The sequence below is a fragment of the Eleutherodactylus coqui genome, chromosome 9 (genome assembly GCF_035609145.1).
Source record: "Eleutherodactylus coqui strain aEleCoq1 chromosome 9, aEleCoq1.hap1, whole genome shotgun sequence".
NCBI classification, from domain to species: domain Eukaryota; kingdom Metazoa; phylum Chordata; class Amphibia; order Anura; family Eleutherodactylidae; genus Eleutherodactylus; species Eleutherodactylus coqui.
This window is the reverse complement of record NC_089845.1, coordinates 130,402,364-130,423,971: the sequence shown is the minus strand read 5'-3', so window position 1 is coordinate 130,423,971 and position 21,608 is coordinate 130,402,364.

Below are 21,608 nucleotides of genomic sequence, written 5' to 3'. Positions count from 1 at the left end.
CATCCAGCTCCAAACTCAAACGTTTGTTTTTTTGTTTTGTTTTTTTTAACTCTACACTTCACACACATTTGTAATTAACTCAACATTTAGCCCGATCCCTCCATGAGTAACTGTATAATCAAGCTAATCCGCTTAATCCCTCATGCTCTTTTATTTACAAAGCAGCCTCTAAAGGCAACCTAGAAGGATGTGGCTTTGGGGGAGGACTTCAAATCTCTATCATATACTGAGGTCTGTATTTTCAAAAAGTTGAAAAGGTCATCTGTCCATCAGAGCCTCTCCAAGATGTTCTTATAGAGGTGAGCCAATGGATTACTACTATACCACCATGCAAAGTGGAGATCAAGAGTACCAAATATATTAGCTCTACACTATCCTACCAAAGGTAATTAGAAGTAGTAAAAATAAAAAGTGGTATATATTTACATATTGTAAAGCGGTATTTTGGTCTTTAACTGATGACTTATCCCCTGGATCTACCTATCCGTTATCCTTTTAGTCAGGGCCAACTCTCGGACATATTATGGATCAGCCCTCTTTATGTGGTTCTGTTTTGTACTGCCTCTTTCAGTTCGATCATTTGCATGTTGGTGTTGGCTTTGATAGTATCAAGCCAACAAGTCTTTAGCGGCCAGGTCTTCTTTTACTGCTGACCACTTCAAGCATTATCGATCTTTCTAATGAATTAGCTCACATTATGTGATCGAAGTATGAGAGTTTCTGTTTCGTAATGTTGCCCTCCAATGAAAACTTTGGCTTGATGAGGTCTAGGACTGTTTTGCTTGTGATCTTGGTGGTCCAAGGAATTCATAAGAGTTTTCTTCAGCACCAAAGATCAAAGACATCAATTTTCCTCAGGGCTGTTTTCTTCACTGTCCAACTTTCACAGCAGTAAGTAGTAATTGGGAAGATGATTGTGTTACTATCCAGCATTTCATTATAATGCTTATGACTTTTTTGTTTTTCTATATCTGATCCACACTTACTATTGTGCTGCAACCAAGCTGTGATTCGTCATTTTATTTCAGATCCTGATCTTCCGTTGCGATTAATTTCCGATCCGAGGAAAATAAAGTCTTGAACTGCTTCAACTTTTTCATTCGTTCCCGTACCGTTACTGGCTGTTGTCACAATCCTAGTTTTCTTAATATTCAAGAATAGGTCTGCTTTTTCACTTTCTTCTTTAACTTTTAGTGTGACTTGTTCAAGATCTTCCTGACTTCTTCCAGTGATCTTGACTCCGATGTTGGATCCTTCTAAATTACATTACCTCAAGATCACTTTTGCATACAGGTTGAACAATGCAGGAGATAGGATGCAGGCTTGGCGTACACCTTTCACAATCATATAATCATAGAATGGTATCCAACCCCCTGCTCAGTGCAGGATCACTAAATCATCCCAGACAGATGTCTGTTCAACCTCTGTTTGAACACTTCCATTGAAGGAAAACTCACCACCTCCCGTGGTAACCTGTTCCACTCATTGATCACCCTCACTGTCAGAAAGCTTTTTTCTAATATCTAATTTGTTTCTCCTCCCTTATAGTTTTATCCCATTGCTTTTAGTCTTTCTTTCTTCAAATGAGAATAGGGCTGATCCACACTGTGACAGATATTTGTAGACCGCTATTAAGTCTCTTCTTAGCCTTCTTTTTTGCAAGCTAGACATTCCCAGATCCTTTAACTGTTCCTCATAGGACATGATTTGCAGACAGCTCATCATCTTGGTAACTCTTCTCTGAACTTCCTTCAGTTTGTCTATGTATTTTTTAAAGTGGGGTGCCCAGAACTGGACATAGTATTCCAGATGAAGTCTGACTAAGGAAGAGTAGAGGGGGATAATTACCTCACGTGATCTAGACTCTATGCTTCTCTTAATAGATCCCAGAATTGTGTTTGCCTTTTTGGCTGCTGCATCACATTGTTGACTCATGTTCAGTCTGTGATCTTTTCATACACCCAAGTCTTTTTCACATGTGCTGCTTAGCCCAATTCCTCCCATTCTGTATATGCTTCCTTCATTTTTCTTGCCTAGTTGGTAGGACTTTGCATTTCTCCTTGTTAAATACCATTCTGTTAGTCGCTGGTCGCTGTTCAAGCTTTTCAAGATCTTTTTGAATGCTCTTTCTCTTCCCTAGTGTTAGCTATTAGAGATGAGCGAACGTGTTCGTCCGAGCTTGATATTCGTGCGAATATTAGGGTGTTCGGGATGTTCGTTATTCGTAACGAACACCATGCGGTATTCGGGTTACTTTCACTTCCTTCCCTGAGACGTTAGCGCGCTTTTCTGGCCAATTGAAAGACAGGGAAGGCATTACAACTTCCCCCTGTGACGTTCAAGCCCTATACCACCCCCCTGCTGTGAGTGGCTGGGAAGATCAGATGTCACCGGAACATAAAAGTCGGCCCCTCCCGCGGCTCGCCTCAGATGCCTTGTGAGTTAGATGAGGGACAGTGCTGCTGGTACCGGAGCTGCTGTAGGGAGAGAAATAGCAGTTAGTGTAGGCTTCAAGAACCCCAAAGGGCCTTATTAGGGCCAGTAATACCTGTGTGCTGGCTGCTGTTAGCTGTGCTGCATATTTTTTTTTTCTCAAAATCGCCTCTGCAGAGCATTGCACCCTCCATTGATACTACAGGGAAAGAATTGTGTAGGCAGGGCCACAACACAGTTATTATTCATTGAATATACGCAGTGGGTCCTCTTGGTGTAAAAAAAGGGAAACGAAATCTATTTGTCCTGCCTCTGTCCGTCCTAAGGGCTGTGGACACGTGTGAGCTGCGTGTACAACGTTAAAAAATCAGACGCACCCAGCTACGGTTTACTGCTGGCTTCGCCATTTGCTTTCCTTAATTGGGAAAAAAATACCTGCTCTGCCAGAGTTAATAACTCTGCTACCCTCAAGTTCTGTGACACATTAGCAGGGACACAGCACAGTTATTAAACTTAGATTATTCATTCAATAGAGGCAGTGGGGCCTTTCGTTTTCAAAAAAGGGAAAAAATTATATTTGGCCTGCAGTCTTGCGCCAATTTATTTCCTGCCTGTGAAATCAAATCACTGGTAATACAGCATGCTGAGGGGTAGGGGTAGGCCTAGAGGACGTGGACGCGGCCGAGGACGCGGAGGGCCAAGTCAGGGTGTGGGCACAGGCCGAGCTCCTGATCCAGGTGTGTCGCAGCCGACTGCTGCGCGATTAGGAGAGAGGCACGTTTCTGGCGTCCCCACATTCATCGCCCAATTAATGGGTCCACGCGGGAGACGGTTATTAGAAAATGAGCAGTGTGAGCAGGTCCTGTCCTGGATGGCAGAAAGTGCTTCGAGCAACCTATCGTCCACCCGCAGTTCTGCGCCGTCCACTGCTGCAAATCCGAATCCTCTGTCTGCTGCTCCTCCTTCCTCCCAGCCTCCTCACTCCACTACAATGACACCTGCTCAGGAGCGGGAACACTCCCAGGAACTGTTCTCGGGCCCCTGCTTAGATTGGGCAGGAGTGGTTCCTCTCCCACCAGAGGAGTTTATCGTCACTGATGCCCAACCATTCGAAAGTTCCCGGGGTCCGGGGGAAGAGGCTGGGGACTTCCGCCAACTGTCTCAAGAACTTTCTGTGTGTGAGGAGGACGATGACGATGAGACACAGTTGTCTTGCAGTGAGGTAGTAGTAAGGGCAGTAAGTCCGAGGGAGCAGCGCACAGAGGATTCGGAGGAAGAGCAGCAGGACGATGAGGTGACTGACCCCACCTGGTGTGCAACGCCTACACAGGACAGGTCTTCAGAGGGGGAGGCATGGGCAGCAGCAGGGCAGGTTGCAAGAGGCAGTGCGGTGGCCAGGGGTAGAGGCAGGGCCAGACCGAATAATCCACCAACTGTTTCCCAAAGCGCACCCTCGCGCCATGCCACCCTGCAGAGGCCGAGGTGCTCTAAGGTCTGGCAGTTTTTCACAGAGACGCCTGACGACCGACGAACAGTGGTGTGCAACCTTTGTCGCGCAAAGCTCAGCCGGGGAGCCAACACCAACAGCCTCACCACCACCACCATGCGCAGACATATGATGGCCAAGCACCCCACAAGGTGGGACAAAGGCCGTTCACCGCCTCCGGTTTGCACCCCTGCCTCTCCCCCTGTGCCCCAACCTGCCACTGAGATGCAACCCCCCTCTAAGGACACAGGCACTACCGTCTCCTGGCCTGCACCCACACCCTCACCGCCGCTGTCCTCGGCCCCATCCACCAGTGTAGTTCAGTGCACCGTCCAGCCGTTGCTTGCGCAACTGTTGGAGCGCAAGCGCAAGTACGCCGCCACGCACCCGCACGCTCAAACGTTAACCGTCCGCATAGCAAAATTCATCAGCCTTGAGATGCTGCCGTATAGGGTTGTGGAAACGGAGTCCTTCAAAAGTATCATGGAGGCGGCGGCCCCGCGCTACTCAGTTCCCAGTCGCCATTACTTTTCCCGATGTGCCGTCCCAGCCCTGCACGACCACGTCTCCCGCAACATTGTACGCGCCCTCACCAACGCGGTTACTGCCACGGTCCACTTAACAACGGACACATGGACAAGCACAGGCGGGCAGGGCCACTACATCTCCCTGACGGCACATTGGGTGAATTTAGTGGAGGCTGGGACAGAGTCAGAGCCTGGGACCGCTCACGTCCTACCCACCCCCAGAATTGCGGGCCCCAGCTCGGTGGTGGTATCTGCGGAGGTGTATGCTTCCTCCACTAAAGCACCCTCCTCCTCCTCCGCAACCTCTGTCTCGCAATCAAGATGTGTTAGCAGCAACATGTCGCCAGCAGTCGGTGTCGCGCGGTGTGGCAGCACAGCGGTGGGCAAGCGTCAGCAGGCCGTGCTGAAACTACTCAGCTTAGGAGATAAGAGGCACACGGCCCACGAACTGCTGCAGGGTCTGACACAGCAGACCGACCGCTGGCTTGCACCGCTGAGCCTCCAACCGGGCATGGTCGTGTGTGACAACGGCCGTAACCTGGTGGCGGCTCTGCAGCTCGGCAGCCTCACGCACGTACCATGCCTGGCCCACATCTTTAATTTGGTGGTTCAGCGCTTTCTGAAAAGCTACCCACGCTTGTCAGACCTGCTCGTAAAGGCGCGCCGGCTCTGCGCACATTTCCGCAAGTCCCACACGGACGCTGCCACCCTGCGCACCCTGCAACATCGCTTTAAGCTGCCAGTGCACCGACTGCTGTGCGACGTGCCCACACGGTGGAACTCTACGCTCCACATGTTGGCCAGGCTCTATGAACAGCGTAGAGCTATAGTCGAATTCCAACTCCAACATGGGCGGCGCAGTGGGAGTCAGCCTCCTCAATTCTTTTCAGAAGAGTGGGCCTGGTTGGCAGACATCTGCCATGTCCTTGGTAATTTTGAGGAGTCTACCCAGGTGGTGAGCGGCGATGCTGCAATCATTAGCGTCACCATTCCTCTGCTATGCATCTTGAGAAATTCCCTGCAAAGCATAAAGGCAGCTGCTTTGCGCTCGGAAACGGGGGCGGTGGAAGACAGTATGTCGCTGGATAGTCAGAGCACCCTCCTGTCTATTTCTCAGCGCGTAGAGGAGGAGGAGCATGAGGAGGATGAGGAGGAGGGGGAAGAGACAGCTTGGCCCGCTGCTGACGGTACACCGGCTGATTGCCTGTCATCCTTTCAGCGTGTATGGCCTGAGGAGGAGGAGGAGGAGGAGGAGGATCCTGAAAGTGATCTTCCTAGTGAAGACAGCCATGTGTTGCGTACAGGTACCCTGGCACACATGGCTGACTTCATGTTAGGATGCCTTTCTCGTGACCCTCGCATTCAACGCATTCTGGCCACTACGGATTACTGGGTGTACACACTGCTCGACCCACGCTATAAGGAGAACCTGCCCACTCTCATTCCCGAAGAGGAAAGGGGTTCGAGAGTGTTGCTATACCACAGGACCCTTGCGGACAAGCTGATGGTAAAATTCCCAGCCGACAGCGCTAGTGGCAGAAGGCGCAGTACCGAGGGCAAGGTAGCAGGGGAGGTGCGGAGATCGAGCAGCATGTACATCCCAGGCAGTGCAACAGTCTTTAAGGGCCTGGACAGCTTTATGGCTCCCCACCAAGACTGTGTCACCGCTCCCCAGTCAAGGCTGAGTCGGCGGGAGCACTGTAAAAGGATGGTGAGGGATTACGTAGCCGATCGCACGACCGTCCTCCGTGACGCCTCTGCCACCTACAACTACTGGGTGTCGAAGCTGGACACGTGGCCTGAACTAGCGCTGTATGCCCTGGAGGTGCTTGCTTGTCCTGCGGCTAGCGTCTTGTCGGAGAGGGTGTTTAGTGCGGCTGGGGGAATCATCACAGATAAGCGTACCCGCCTGTCAACCGACAGTGCCGACAGGCTAACACTCATCAAGATGAACAAAGCCTGGATTTCCTCAGACTTCTTTTCTCCACCAGAGGACAGCAGCGATACGTAAGCAATACGTAGGCTGCACCCGCGGATGGAAGCTACGTTCTCTCTCACCATCCAAAACGGGGACATTTCTGCTTCATCAATCTGTGTCTAATATTCCTCCTCCTCCTCCTGCTCCTCCTCCTGAAACCTCACGTAATCACGCTGAACGGGCAATTTTTCTTAGGGCCACAAGGCTCACTCATCTAATTTTTCGAAACAATTTTTATATGTTTCAATGCTCTTAAAAGCGTTGAAACTTTAATTTGAACCAATTTTTCGTTAAGCTGGGCTGCCTCCAGGCCTAGTTACCACTTAAGCCACATTAACCAAAGCGATTAATGGGTTTCACCTGCCATCTTGGTTGGGCATGGCCAATGTTTACTGAGGTACATTAGTACTGTTGGTACACCAATTTTTTGGGGCCCTCACCTACAGTGTAATCATAGCAATTTGTATGTTCTTCGCCTGCACTCATGGTACAGAAGTGTGTGTGGGGTTGGCCTACACTTTAGCTACATAAATGTAACTTGGGCCTTGGCTATACTAAAGCTACTGAAATGGAACTAAGACTGTGCTCCCACTATACTGCTGCTTCAGAATTGTTACTGGGGCCTGTCTTGAGTGCTACTATTGCTGACATGGAACGAAGACTGCGCTCCCGCTATACTGCTGCTTCGGAATTGTTACTGGGGCCTGTCTTGAGTGCTACTATTGCTGACATGGAACGAAGACTGCGCTCCCGCTATACTGCTGCTTCGGAATTGTTACTGGGGCCTGTCTTGAGTGCTACTATTGCTGACATGGAACGAAGACTGCGCTCCCGCTATACTGCTGCTTCGGAATTGTTACTGGGGCCTGTCTTGAGTGCTACTATTGCTGACATGGAACGAAGACTGCGCTCCTCCTATAATGCTGCTAGTGATATGTTAGTGGGGCCTGTCCTAATGCTACGGCTGAAATGTTACGAATTATGGGCTCTGCCTATACCGCTGCTAATGGTATGTCTCTGGGGTGTGGAAACAGAGGCTTCCCAAAGACATGATGGCGGCGAGGCCATTTCCCACCAACGCGGTTACTGTTAAGGTGCATATAACCACGGACACGTGGAGAGGACACATAGTGCCTCAAAAACATCCCCCTCCTCCTCCAACAGGGAAAACATTCTTGGCAAATGCCTTTGCATTGGTTCGTCTGGTGGCAGTCCAAGAATTTCACCTTTACCGACACTACAAGAGAGCCCCCCCACCATCCCCCCGCCACGGCCCACTTAATCCTGGCCACATTCCGAAAACCAACAAAATAAAACCGCGCTACTAGGTCCGCAGTCACCACCACATTACCACCAACGCGGTTACTGATAAGGTGCATATAACCACGGACACGTGGAGAGGACACGTAGTGCCTCAAAAACATCCCCCGCCACGGCCAACTTAATCCTGGCCACATTCCGAAAACCAACAAAATACAACCGCGCTACTAGGTCCGCAGTCACCACCACATTACCACCAACGCGGTTACTGTTAAGGTACATATTACCAGTCTGACTGGGGCATGCAGACACCTTGACAGAATGAATAGTGTGTGGCACATAGGTTCCCCATTGCTATGCCCATGTGTGCAGCTCCTGATGGCGGTGGCACAGGATTCTATTTCTCATTGCTTCTGTACAGCATTGTGGGCTATCGCCCCGCCCCTTTTAAAGAGGGTCGCTGCCTAGCCGTGCCAACCCTCTGCAGTGTGTGCCTGCGGTTCCTCCTCATGGCAGACACACTTCTAAATAGACATGAGGGTGGTGTGGCATTAGGGCAGCTGAAGGCTGCGCAGGGACACTTTGGTGTGCGCTGTGGGGGGGAGGGGGGGCGGTTGGTCAGCATGTAATCCAGGAGAAGTGGCAGCGGAGTGTCATCCAGGCAGTGATTGTGCTTTGTTGTAGCTAGTGTGGTGCTTAGCAAAGGTATGCCATGCTAATGAGGGCTTTTCAGAAGTAAAAGTTTTTGGGAGGGGGGGGGGCCCCAGTCTTGCCGCTATTGTGGCTTAATAGTGGGACCTGTGAACTTGAGATGCAGCCCAACACGTAGCCCCTCGCCTGCCCTATCCGTTGCTGTGTCGTTCCCATCACTTTGTTGAATTGCCCAGATTTTCACACATGAAAACCTTAGCGAGCATCGGCGAAATACAAAAATGCTCTGGTCGCCCATTGACTTCAATGGGGTTCGTTATTCGAAACAAACCCTCGAACATCGCGGGAAGTTCGTTTCGAATAACGAACACCCGAGCATTTTGGTGTTCGCTCATCTCTATTAGCTATCCCTCCTAGTTTTGTGTTGTCGGCAAATTTGATCAGTTTCCCATCGATTCCCTCCTCCAGATCATTTATAAAAATGTTGACCAACACTGGGCCTAGGACAGAGTCTTGTGGTACCCCACTTGATACATTCTTCCACTTGGATGTCCAGCCATTTATGACAACTCTTTGAGTACAATCACTCAGCCAGTTTTGAATCCACCTAACAGTTGCCTTGTCAATCCCATATTTGGTCATTTTTTCAATAAGTATGGTATGAGATACTTTGTCAAATGCTTTACTAAAGTCAAGATATACTATATCCACCACATTTCCCTGATCAACACAGTCAATGATTCTGTCATAGAAGGAAACTAGATACCTCTGGCATGGCTTGTTTGTTACAAACTGATGCACGCTCTGGTTAATTACTCCATTTTTATCCAAGTAATTGCATACAGGCTGTTTAATAATTTGTTCAAAAATCATTCCTGGTATAGAGGTCAGGCTCACAGGCCTGTAGTTTCCTGGATAAACCTTCTTCCCTTTTATCAAAATAGGGACAACATTTGCCCTTTTCCAATCTTCTGGGACTTCTCCTGTTCTCCAGGAATTTTCAAAGATTATGGCGAGTGGTTCAGCAATTACCTCCGCTGCTTACTTTAGTATTCTAGGATGTAATTCATCTGGACCTTGAGACTTGAATTCATTTAAGTTAGCTAAGTGTTCCCTTACCATCCCTCTGCTTATAGATAGCCTGCATTATTCTTTTCCCCCAATAACACTGGGAAGATCAGCTGATGTTCCATCTACTTTCTGAGAAAATAGATACAAAATAGGAATTTAAAAGTTCGGCCTTCTCAACATCATTCTTAACGAATTCACCACTTTCATCCTGTAAGCATCCAATAGCATCTTTGACTTTTCTTCTGCATTTGACATACCCCCAAAATGTATTGCTTTTGGCCTCTGTTGCAAGCCTCAATTCATTACTAGCTTTAGCTTTTCTGACACTTACCATACAGTTTCCGCAGACTTCATTATACTCTTCTTTAGATATTCCCCCTCTTTCCATTTGCTAAACATATTTTTCTTCCTTTTTAACATGTGTACAAGTTCTGTGTTTATCCATCCTGGTCTCTTTAAATGCTTCCCATTCTGCCTTCTTTTAGGGATTTTTAACGATTGTGCTTTGAGAATCTCATTTCACAATATTTCCCAACCTTCTTGGACATTTCTGTCCTTAAGAACATCCAGCCATTGGATCCTTCCTACCTTCTTTCTGAATTAATTAAAAATCTGCCTTTCTGAAATCCAACCTTGGGGTCTGAGTTTTCTCAGGTCTTCCTCCCCTTTTTATACAAAATTCAAGGATAGCATGATCACTGACTCCTAAAGTCCCATCCACCTTTACTTCCTCAACCTTTTCCTCCCTGTTTGTAAGAATTGGGTCCAAGATAGCAGATCCCCTTGTTTTCTCTTCTACCTTTTGGAAGATAAAGTTGTTAGCAAGAGCAGATAAGAATTTGTTGGATCCATTACTTTTACCTGAGAGAGATTCCCAACAATTGTCTGGATAGGTAAAATCTCCCATGATTACTAGGCCATGCTTTTTGGAGAGCTTGGCCACCTGATGTAGAAATTATTTTTTTCAACCCCATATAGTGTAGGAAATCCCTATATCTGTCAGATTATGCAGAAATATCTTCTTTTATTATGTGCTGACAGAGATTTTGCCAGAATTATTGATTGAGGGCTCTTTCACATGGCCATAGGCATTTTTACACGTGCCCGCTGGCACCGCAAAAACACGTGAGCGGGCACACAAATCTAACGTTTGTGTACCCGGTAGGACAGCACAGGCCCTGGCGCATACACGCCGAGCCCGCAATGCTGTTGGGCCTCCCCTCCCTCCCCCTCACTCTCTCACCTCCTCTCTCCTCCCGTCTGGCTGTTTGCAATGGGAGGGGGTGGGCAGGGGTGGAGCTAAGCTTTCGCCCCTTGTCCATAGCCAGCAATTTGAGGGGCAGAGCTTAGCTCTGCCTCAGTCCCTCCTATGGCAACCAGCCGGAGGGGAGGAGAGAAGAGGGAGGGAGTTTAGCAGTCCCGCTGCTAAACTGCCACCCACCTCCTTTCTCCGGCCGCTGTCATTGGCTCCCATAGGAGCCCATGCAGCAGCCAACGTATTTCAGCCTGAAAGATTGTTCCAGGACTACCTTTGCGGGTCAGCATGAAAGCGCTCGACGCTATATTGGCCTGGCCGGGCGCTTTCATGCCACGGGAATATGGCTATGTGATCTGATGCATTAGAATCCAATGCATCAGATCGTAGCGTATATCTGCCAGACACGAAAACGGCAACCGATATACGCTCGTGTGCAGGAGGCCTGAGGCTGTAAATTTGTAGCTAAAAAAGCACGCACCTTGTGACATTTATTATCACCCAGTATGATTATTGACCATCAAATTGAACCATCCTCTTGGCTTTGCTATTCAGGCTGTGTGAAATGTGGACATACCGGATGTATTTGTTGCTCCATTGTTCATACTACAAAAAACTTTGTGTCATGTGTCACAAAAAAAACTTTCAGCATAGCTCAATGTATAAACTGTAATACTATTTTTGTGATTTATTTCATTACATGTCTATCCTGTCAAGTGCAGTATGTTGGATGTACTGTCTGCAGTTTAAAAACTAGGATACGAAGACATGTATCTGATGTTGAACATGCTAGAAGAAAAAATGTATCCACAGTTTCATCCCATTCTTTTTTGGTTCATAAACGAGATTTTGCCTCTCTACAAGTCTGCAGTATTGAAAGATTTAACTGCCCATTACGGGGTGGAGATCATCATCGCAAACTTCTTGATAGAGAGGAATTTTGGATGCACATTTAGCAAACTTATTAACCGTATGGTATGAACCACCAACTGGACATTTTATTGCGTTGTTGTCATTAGCCGTTTAATCGTTCACGAGCCTTGGTGACCCTAAAGCAAGCTCCCTTCATGTTTTTTGGTTTTGCACTGCTTCTTTCAGTTGGTTGATATCCATGCCAGTATCAACTTTGACAATATCAAGCCATCGTGTTCTTTGGTGTCCAGGTCTTCTTTCACCACTGATCGGTCTGTTAGGTCTGCTATTTGGACTTGCTTCTCTCCTCCTGTCTCTGGCAGATGCGGGCGTCATCCTGCTTTGCTTGCAAGCTGAGCTTCCTCTTACTTTCTTCCGGCACCTCAATGGTTACTTGTTCCTGGCTTTCCAGCTCAGTTGTAGGTCTTTTACCAATTATCGCCCTATATAGCTGAGCTGGGAATTCCACTCAGTGCTTCAGTGTTGTTGTGAGTTTGTTTCTCTGACATCCTGCTTAGCTCCTGCTTCATTTATTCTGATATTATCCAGTGTCCTTCAGTTTGTTGATCTTCTGCCTTTGCACTCTTCCTATCAGTAGTCTCATTGCCTGTTTCCCTATCTTGGCCTTGTACACCTGTCCATTCCTCTGTTTCTTTACTACTCCCGATCCTGTTCTGTTCTTTGGTTTATATGTGTTTCTGTCCTGTAAGGGTCAGCTAGGGCCTGGAGGAAGACCACGGGGTCATCCTTATCGGGATGCCAGCCTTGCTTCTAGGCAGGGCTATCCCTTCTCCCCTGTATGAGCTTAGGGCAAGGTATCTTCCCTAGTTCTCCTCCTTGGACTGGGTTACTGTGATTTGGTATTTTTACCTCCATTCACCAGAGGGTCAGCTGTCAGCCTCACTGGACTCGGCCTTCGCCTACCCAGTAGGTTGAGCCAGTTGTTCCACATCCACAGTCCTAACACTATCCAAGCATTATAGACTTTTATAGTGACTCTGCTTGCATTACATTGCACTATTAGTTAATTATTTTTATTGTTTCTTTGTAATTGTATCTTGCCTCTGGTGTCATGAGTTCTTGTTTCAAGCACCCCATTGTCTGTCTATTGTGATATATGTGACTTGATGGCTATGATTAAGGGCAACATGCTTGCCTGAAACATGTAGGATGGCACATGCTCTCTGTTCCTTCATGTCTGTCTGGATTGTTTAATAAAGACTAAAAGCTTTCAACCCAACGCTGGACTTTCTACATTTTACCGTGCATATTCTAGGACTTGGTATAACACAAGGGGAAAAGATCAATAAAAAGATCTTCTAATGTAACAATGTATCTGTAGAAGACAAAATTTAGCATTGTCCTTCCTGGCTATGGTATCTTCCGAGACTGCCTATGGATGTGAAAGCTAGATAGAAGTCTTAAGACCATAAAGAAGTCGAGAGGTTATGAAGAAACACTACAGAAGTCTGAAAGGAAGGCAAGAGACTATGGAGAAACATTAAAGAAGCCTAAAATCTGAAGGATTATGGAGAAATAGTAGAGAAGTCTGAAGACCTAAACAGAAGGCAGCAGATAACAGAGAAGCGCCAGAGAAGAATGAAAGGTAGTCAGGAGATAACAGAGAAACACCAGATTAGTCTGAAGACCCAAATGCAGTGCAGGAAATTCCAAAAAAGGACTAAAAAAATCTGAAGAACCAAGCAGAACACAGGAGGTTTAGGCTGAAAGACTATCAAATATGTAAAGAAGTGAGGAAATTATGGCGAAACACTACAGAAATCCGAAAGGAAGTAAGATTCTTGAGAAATATTAGAGAAGCCTGAAGTCTGAATGGAAATAAGGAGATTATGGAGAAAAAGTAGAGAAGTCTGAAGACCCAAACAGAGGGCAGGAGATTATGATTAAACAGTACAGAAGTTTAAAGACAAACATAAAACAGGAGATTATGGAGAGAAAAAAACTGAATTCTGAAGGCTGAACGGATTACAATATTATGGAGAAATAGTGAGGAGAAGACCTAAACAGAAGGCAGAATATTATGGAGAATCTCTAGAGAAGTCTGAAGACCCAAACAGAGCGCAGCAATGATGAATAAAAAACAGAGAAGTCTGAAAAATTTAAAGGAAGTCAGGAGTTTATGGAGAAAGACTAGAAAGGTCTGAAGAGCCAAATGGAAAGCAAGAAATTACAGGGAAAACTAGAAAATACTAATTACCCAGACGGAAGGCTGGAGAGAGTGGAGGGACACCTCGAGAAATCTGAAGACACAATTGGAGGGAAGGAGATTACAAAAAAAATCTTGCAATATCAGAAGACCCTGCCAGAAAGCAGAATGTTATAAGTACGTAACAAGAGAAGGCTGAAGACCCAAAGGGAAAACAAGAGATCGCACAGAGACTAGAAATAAATTGAATACCCAAATAAAAGGCAAGAGATAATAGAGAAACACTACTCTTGGGGACATATAATGACATATAAAGGCTGATTTAGACACAACGATTTGCACTCAAAAATCGCTCAAAGCCATCTTTTGAGCGATAATCGGTTTGTCTAACTGCACTGACATCGTGCAGTTTTCGTTAAGCCGTCGCTCATCGTTGTGTTTCAGCGTGCTGAAAGATCAGCGATCAGTTATCAGAAATTCACAGCGGGATACAGCTGATACTATTGTTTCAGCTGTATCCCGTTCCCTGATGACAGGAGGGGTATGAAGAACAGAGCGGTCCAGCTCTGTTCTCCATACCCGCTCGGAGCGCTTAGCTGTATAACAGCCGGGCGCTCAATGCAGAGAATAGCTGGATGCAGAAGACAAGTGGGGACACCCTGCTTGTCTTCTGCATCCTCCGCTCTGAGCGCAAGGTGATCGCTCAACATTTGAGCGATCGCCTTGTGCTTTAAAAAGAACACAACGATTATCGCTCAAAAGATTTTTTTGAGCGATAGTCGTTGTGTCTAAACCAGGCTTTACTTTCCTATCTACAAACAACCATTTCAAACACATTACTAGATAAGTACAGTATAATTCCTGCTGCTACATCACTAATAGATAATAAATAGAAGCCTTCTGCGTAAGTTTAAGAATTCCGCCCTTTGGTAGGGCACAATATACATACTGTGTATACTGTGTTAACTTTCCTTTCGGAAAACAAAATCGCTAAGTGGTACATCCAGAAGGGATCTGGTTGGCTCTGATATTTGGCAGAAATACAGAGCTCTTCAATGTTGAGCTGTCATTTTTAATATATTTCAAGCCGATATTGGCAGAGTCACAGCAATTTTAGACCAGTCTATTTCAAATAAATGCGTGTTTGCATCCCATCCACAAGCTAAAACCATAACATGCTCAAAATACTGTGTCAAGGAGAGACAGACAGGTATACACAGAGGTATACAATGAGAACAGAAAGGTGTTCAAGTATGTACATCAACATTGCCATATATAAGAATAGTAATACTTGGTGCCCATGACAAGTCTGTCTGCCATGATATTCAACTCTTCTCCCTCTTTTCTCCTGTGTACAAAACTTTTCTGACTTTAAATCCAACCGTAGCCTAATCATCATGGAGATGCATATTCTCTTAAAACTCATTTACACACAATGAAGTATTGCTCAAAATTTGCTCAAACGATGGCTTTTGAGCGATAATCGTTGCGTGTAAATGCTTCCATCTTTCACTCTTCGGCTGTACGATGATTTTTAGGTGAGCATAAAATCTATCCTTCAGCTGGAGAAAAAATAACACAAACCACACGCTGTGTTCTCCACAGGAGCGCTGATTACATTGTATTCAGCTGACAGCCCCATGTGAGAATGAAGGAGCTAATTGCAGAGCTCAGACCACCAGCTGTGTTCAGCAAGCAGCTCCCAGAGGCTCATTTACATGCAAATGAAGCTGATAAAGTACTAGTGGGCATTAGTGCCCATTAGCACTTTATGCAAAATGATCCCTGAAATTGTCAATCTTTCAGTCATTTAAAAGATGTCTTTGTGGGTAAATGAGCGTTTAGTATCCTCTGCTTTCCTCCCACACTCCATTTACATACTGATAGGCTAATTAGCTTCCTATCAAATTGTCCCTGGAGCCTGTGTTGAGTATATATTATCAACTAAAATTGACAGGGTCTGTGCCACTGTATTAGTTCATAGCCAATGGGGTGTCAATATTCAAAAATGGGTCAAAAATTGAACCTGGAAACGACAGGCCGGTACAGCCCCATTTACACGCAACGATTATTGCTCAAAAGCCATCATTTGAGTGATAATCGCTGTGTGTAAATGCACCCATCTTTCACTCTTTGGCTGAAAATGATTTTTAGGTGAACATAAAATCCATCATTCAGCCGGAGAACTGATAGCAGGGACCGCATAATGTGTTCTCCACAGGGAGTGCTGATTACATTGTATTCAGCTTGCAGCCCCAGGGCAGAACAAAGGAACTGTATGCAGAGAACAGACCACCTACTGTTCTCTGAGTACAGCACCCTGGAGGCTAATTCACATGCAAATGAAGATAATAAGCTGTTAAAAGGAAGTAGTGCCTATTTGTAGCTTATGCAAAATGATCACTCAGGCTGTCATTCTCCCTATGTTTTGAACGAATCTTCAGCGATCATCTTTGCGTGTAAATGGGCCTTAGGTCTTACTTCTATTGTGAATAAAATGTTTGAAGAAAGGTTTCTAAGAGATGCTATCCTAAAGTATCTTAAGGAAAATAGCTGTATAACTCCATATGAGCACGGGTTTATGAGAGACCGCTCCTGTCAAACCAATCTGATTAGCTTCTACAGAAGGGGGGGAAGTTCTAGACTGGATCAGGTTCAAGGATCTTGGGTATCTGAATGTTTCCAAAGGGTTTGATACTGCGACGCATAAAAGATCGGAATATAAAATGAGAATGCTTGGTCTGGGCGAGAATGTGGGTAAGTAACTGGCTCAATGATAGAAAGCAGAGGGTTATAACTGATACATACTATGATTGGGTCACGTTATTAGTGGGGTACCAAGGGTACTATTCTTTTTTAATATATTTATTAACATTGTTGTGGAGGAATTGCACAGTAAAACATCAACATTCGCAGATGATACAAAACTATGTAAAGTAATTAACACAAGACGATTACGAACGGATCTGAATAAGTTGGGGGATTGGGCAGAAAAGTACCAAATGAGATGTAACACTGATAAATGTAAGGTTCTGCACATGGGCAGAGGAAATACATGTCACCATTACATACTAATTGGGAAACCCCTGGGTAACACTGACATGGAACATGAAAGACTTGGGGATTTTAGTTAACTGTAAACTTAACCAGCAACCAGTGTCAGGCAGCTGCTGCTAAGGCAAATATGATCATTGGGTGCATTAAAAGTGATCTAGGGGCACATGACAAGGACATTGTTTTTCCTCTTTACAGATCACTAATCAGACCACACATGGAATATTGTGTACAGTTTTGAGCATCGATACTCAAGAAGGACATATCAGAGCTTGAGCGGGTACAAGGATGCGCAACTCAGTGGTTTAATCCTCTCGGTTAGCAATAGAGATGAGCGAGCATACTCGCTAAGGGCAAATACTCGAGCGAGTATTGTCCTTAGCGAGTACCTGCCCGCTTGTTAGAAAAGATTTGGGTGCCGGCGGGGGGTGGAGAGTGGCGGGGAAGAGCGGTGTGGGAGATCTCTCTCTCTCCCCCTGCTGCCTCCTCACTCCCGCAACAAACCGCTCACCCCTGCCGGCACCCGAATCTTTTTTTCACGAGCGGGCAGATACTCGCTGAGGACAATACTCGCTCGAGTATTTGCCCTTAGCGAGTATGCTCGCTCATCTCTAGTTAGCAAGTAGTTTTATGCAAATGACTAATTACTTCTGATTGGCACTCAAAGGAATAAATAAGTTTATCAGGGTAAATAAGCTATTAGCATAGTAGAGAGGCAGCACATACAGGTGAATTCACACTGAATACAATATATCCTTCATTCCATGCAGTAACTATCAGCATGAGTTTAGCAATTTAATTACCATGTCTTGTAATCAGGTGACACTTTCTCTTTTATACCCCCCCCCCCCCTTGCATATTTCCTTCATTCTCTACTATCTGTTCTTCTATAAGTCTTTTACTACGTTATTGCATTCTTTTGGCTATTACTCATACAGTCCTGACAATTACGGTACAGTTTAACAGATTGTGGGTTTCTCAAGATGATTACAGGCCGCCGTGTTACTATTTTAAGGACCGCAGGAATTTTTTTCATTTTGGCCCCATGGCTTTCTATCAGTCAGATTTGTTTTCTCTTCACCTCTACATAGTTGTTTAAGGCCTTGTTTTTCTTCACAAAACAAGTTGTAGATTTTTTTTTTAGAAATTCTTTTCTGGCATATGAACAAATGAAGCAAACCTTAACTTGACACAATGCATTCAATGTACACTTACAACAAACTTTAACTTGACATTTTCAATGTTTTTTTTGTTATTTAAACAGTTATTCTCATCTAAGCAAGCTGTTCCCTCTCCACAGTATAGATATAAGTTGCTGTTTGGTGGGATGCAACTACTAGGACCCACACTGATACAGAGATTTCAGCCTCAATATGTCCTGAAGTTCTGTCAGCAGAGGTCACGAATGCATTCCTCTACTCCATTAACTTCAATGGGACTCCCAGAGATAGCCAAGTTCAAGTGCTCGACTATCTTCTGTGGTCCCACTGAAGTGAATGAAGCTGAGGTGTGCATGCATGCCAGAACTTTGGGATGCGCTGAGGTTACAATCTTGGTATCAGTGGGGATTCCAGCAGTTGGACCCCCACCAATCAGCAAGTTATCCCCTATCCTGTGGGTTGTCCAGTTATTGGACAACATTCCCCCTACGGCACCCACCATGCTAAAATAACAAAATCAGCAATGCTTACCTGTTTTCTGCTGCTGTGGTCCAATGTTGCAGCCCCACAGTCCTCCCGATGTTTGCTGCAGAAGAGGATGTCAACAGAAATCACTTGACCACTGACCTGTGCTCCTGGCACTAGAGCTCACATCATGGGCACCATGATGCTAGAAGTTTAGAGCGGTGACACTGCAGCCTCTGATTGGCTGCAGTGGTCAGATGAATTCTGGTGACATCATCTTTCACAATGCACATCGGGAGGATGGCGGGCTACAGTGATGATTCATGGTGGCAGAAGACAGGTAAGTACTGCTCCTTTTATTATTTTATCATAGTAGGCGCTATAGGTGGAATGCTGCCTGGTAACTGGACAACCTTGTTAACCTTTTCCAATCCACTGTCTGACGTCTAAAGACATTTTGATTGAAAGCTGTACAGCTTCCGATGTCAGAAGACGTCCGGCAGGGTATTCTTACTGTATATTACTGGCCGCTCTGTTGTCGGGGGCCTCTCCGGCATGTCACATACTGCAGTACTGGCTCTAGCCAGCAGATGGTGCCATTGTAAAATGGCAGAAAGAGAAAGCCCCCTAGGAAACCCTGAATCCAAAATTGGATTGCAAAGGGTTAAGTGTCAAGTTTAAGATGTGAGTAGGGCAAGCTACATAGCTTAGCAAGTGCTGTCATGGTAACACCAACGATATGTTTCTTTTTTTATACCCACCCTTGTTCTCTGGTACTGGCTCTTCTTAGATTTGGCTGTGAATGTGTCAAGTAGGCGGTCACTACTACTCAGTGTTAATGGGTGACATCAGACTTGATGGACAGTGAGCACTGGCAGGAGCACAAGTCCTCTTTATTGTTTGCTACATCTGTAAGTTAATAATATAAATGAATTCTTTATAATGACGGAATGCATAAAATATTATTTTGCTGTCTTTTGTGTTGCTATTTTATTTCATCGTAAACCACATTTAATTATTTTTGACATTCTTTTCCTAGTTCCATAAGGAGACTTTTATTTATTTTTTTGTACCTGTAAAATATTGTGATCTGCTTTACATAACATAAAATGTATACCTAAGATATTATCTCATAGATTCCCCAGAGGGAAAGGGGGACATTATAAAACCATTAGCCCCAGCGGTTGCAATACTGGATTGGTGGTGTTATGGATAACGAAGCCCTCTCCCCTTTTCAGCAACATAATCTGCATTGATTGCAGTGCAGAAAGGGTTAAATAACCGGGATCGTAGTTTTTTCTGATTGTGATTAGCGCTGATGGGCGACTGCCAATCAAAGCGGTTCTCCAGTAGGTGATCATGTGGACATGGCATATGTGGCCAGTGGTATCACTTTCATGTACATCTGCAACAAAATGCAGGAAAGGGATACCTCGTATGACGCACTTGTGAAGGTGCTTTTATACGGAACCATTATCGCTCAAAAAAGCGTTAAAAGTGAACAATAATTATTCACTCTAAACGCGAGACAACGATGAACGAGAATTGTGCACTTCTCGCATGTCGTTGAGTTTCTGCAGGCATAAAAATCATTGTTGGCTTGTTGACTTTGTAGCAGGGCAGTGTCAGACTAGCCTGCAGAGGGTGCTAGATAGGCATTCTGACACCTGCAAAAAAAGAAGTAAGGGTTAACACCTGATGGGTGTAGCGGGAAATGGCTACAAAAGAGCCAGTTCCTGCCAGAACCAGGGGGAAGCTTGGCAGAGCAGGACAGTCTGCAAGCTGGGGTCCAGTGAGGACCAGCAAAGGCCGAGTCCGACAGGAATGACAACCCTGGACTCACACCCAAGTCAGAGAGACGTTGGCTGAGGAAGCCAGAGAGACGTTGGTTGAGAGAGTCAGAGAGGCGGTGAAGGGAGCCGCTTCAGGGACTTGAAGCCTGAGGTCCAGTACGGACCAGTGGGTCTGTTACCCTGTCTGATGGAGGAAGACGCCCTCCAAATGCCCCAGGCAGGGTTAGTAACAGGACCCTGTGGGTTGTGAACCCTAAGGCCTCATGTCCACGGGGAAAATCAGGCCCGCTACGGATTCTACATGTAGAATCTGCAGCGGGTCCCTCCTGCCCCGCGGACATGAGAGCTTAAAATATGAATTTAAAATAATTAACTCACCCGCAGCAGGCCGGGAGGGTCTTCTCTTCCTCACGACTGGATCTTCTTTTTCGGCCGGCGGATGAACTCGTCACGCCGGCGGCACGTCGCCGACATGCCGCGCGCATGCGGCGGGCACATCCGCCGAGCCGAAGCAAGAAAGATCCGGCCGTGAGGAATAGAAGACCCTCCCGGTCTGCTGCGGGTGAGTTAATTCTTTTAAATTCCTATTTTAGGTCTCCCGCGGATCCAGACGGCTTCCATAGGCTACAATAGAAGCCCGCGGGAGCCGTCCCCGCGGGAGACCCGCATGAAAATGGAGCATGGTCCAGATTTTTTCATGCTCCATTTTTTTTTAAATCCCTTTTATTGACCATCCGCGGGTATTTATCTACCCGCGGGTGGTCAATGCATCCCTATGGGGTGCGGATCCGCGTGCAGGAGAAGAGTTAAAATTCGCTGTGGATTTTAATTCTTCTTTTGCCCGTGGACATGAGGCCTAAAGCTCTATGGCCTGTGTATGCATAATATACTTGTATGCTGGGGAATGAAGCTGGCAGAAGCCAGAGTTAAAAGAAACTTCACTCTGCTGGAGCCTATTTTCGTGTGAGGTGCGCCACTTCCTAACTGTGTGGACCGCGATCCAGAGGCGAGTGAACCCCGACTTGTCACAACTTGTTGTTCCGTTTAAACACTTCTCGTTCAGTGCTTCACATAGGAATGTGAAACCGTGAATGTGAAGTGAACGATTCTTGTTGAGTCAACGATGAATCTGCCTGTCTAAACGGGCTGCAAGAGCGCGAATGAGCTAGCGGTGATGATGTCAACAGCTCGTTCGCTTGTGCAAATGAGATCTCAAGCCTTATAAAAAGAGCTTAAGTGATAAAGCAGGAAGGGGTTGAAGGGGTTTTGCCAAGATAGAAATCTATCCTCTATCCAGAAGACAACTTTTTGATGTGGAGGCATCAGTATGTTATTCCGTATCCACAGGAGGGGGATAACTTTCTATCTGTGCACAACTACTTTAATAAGATTAACA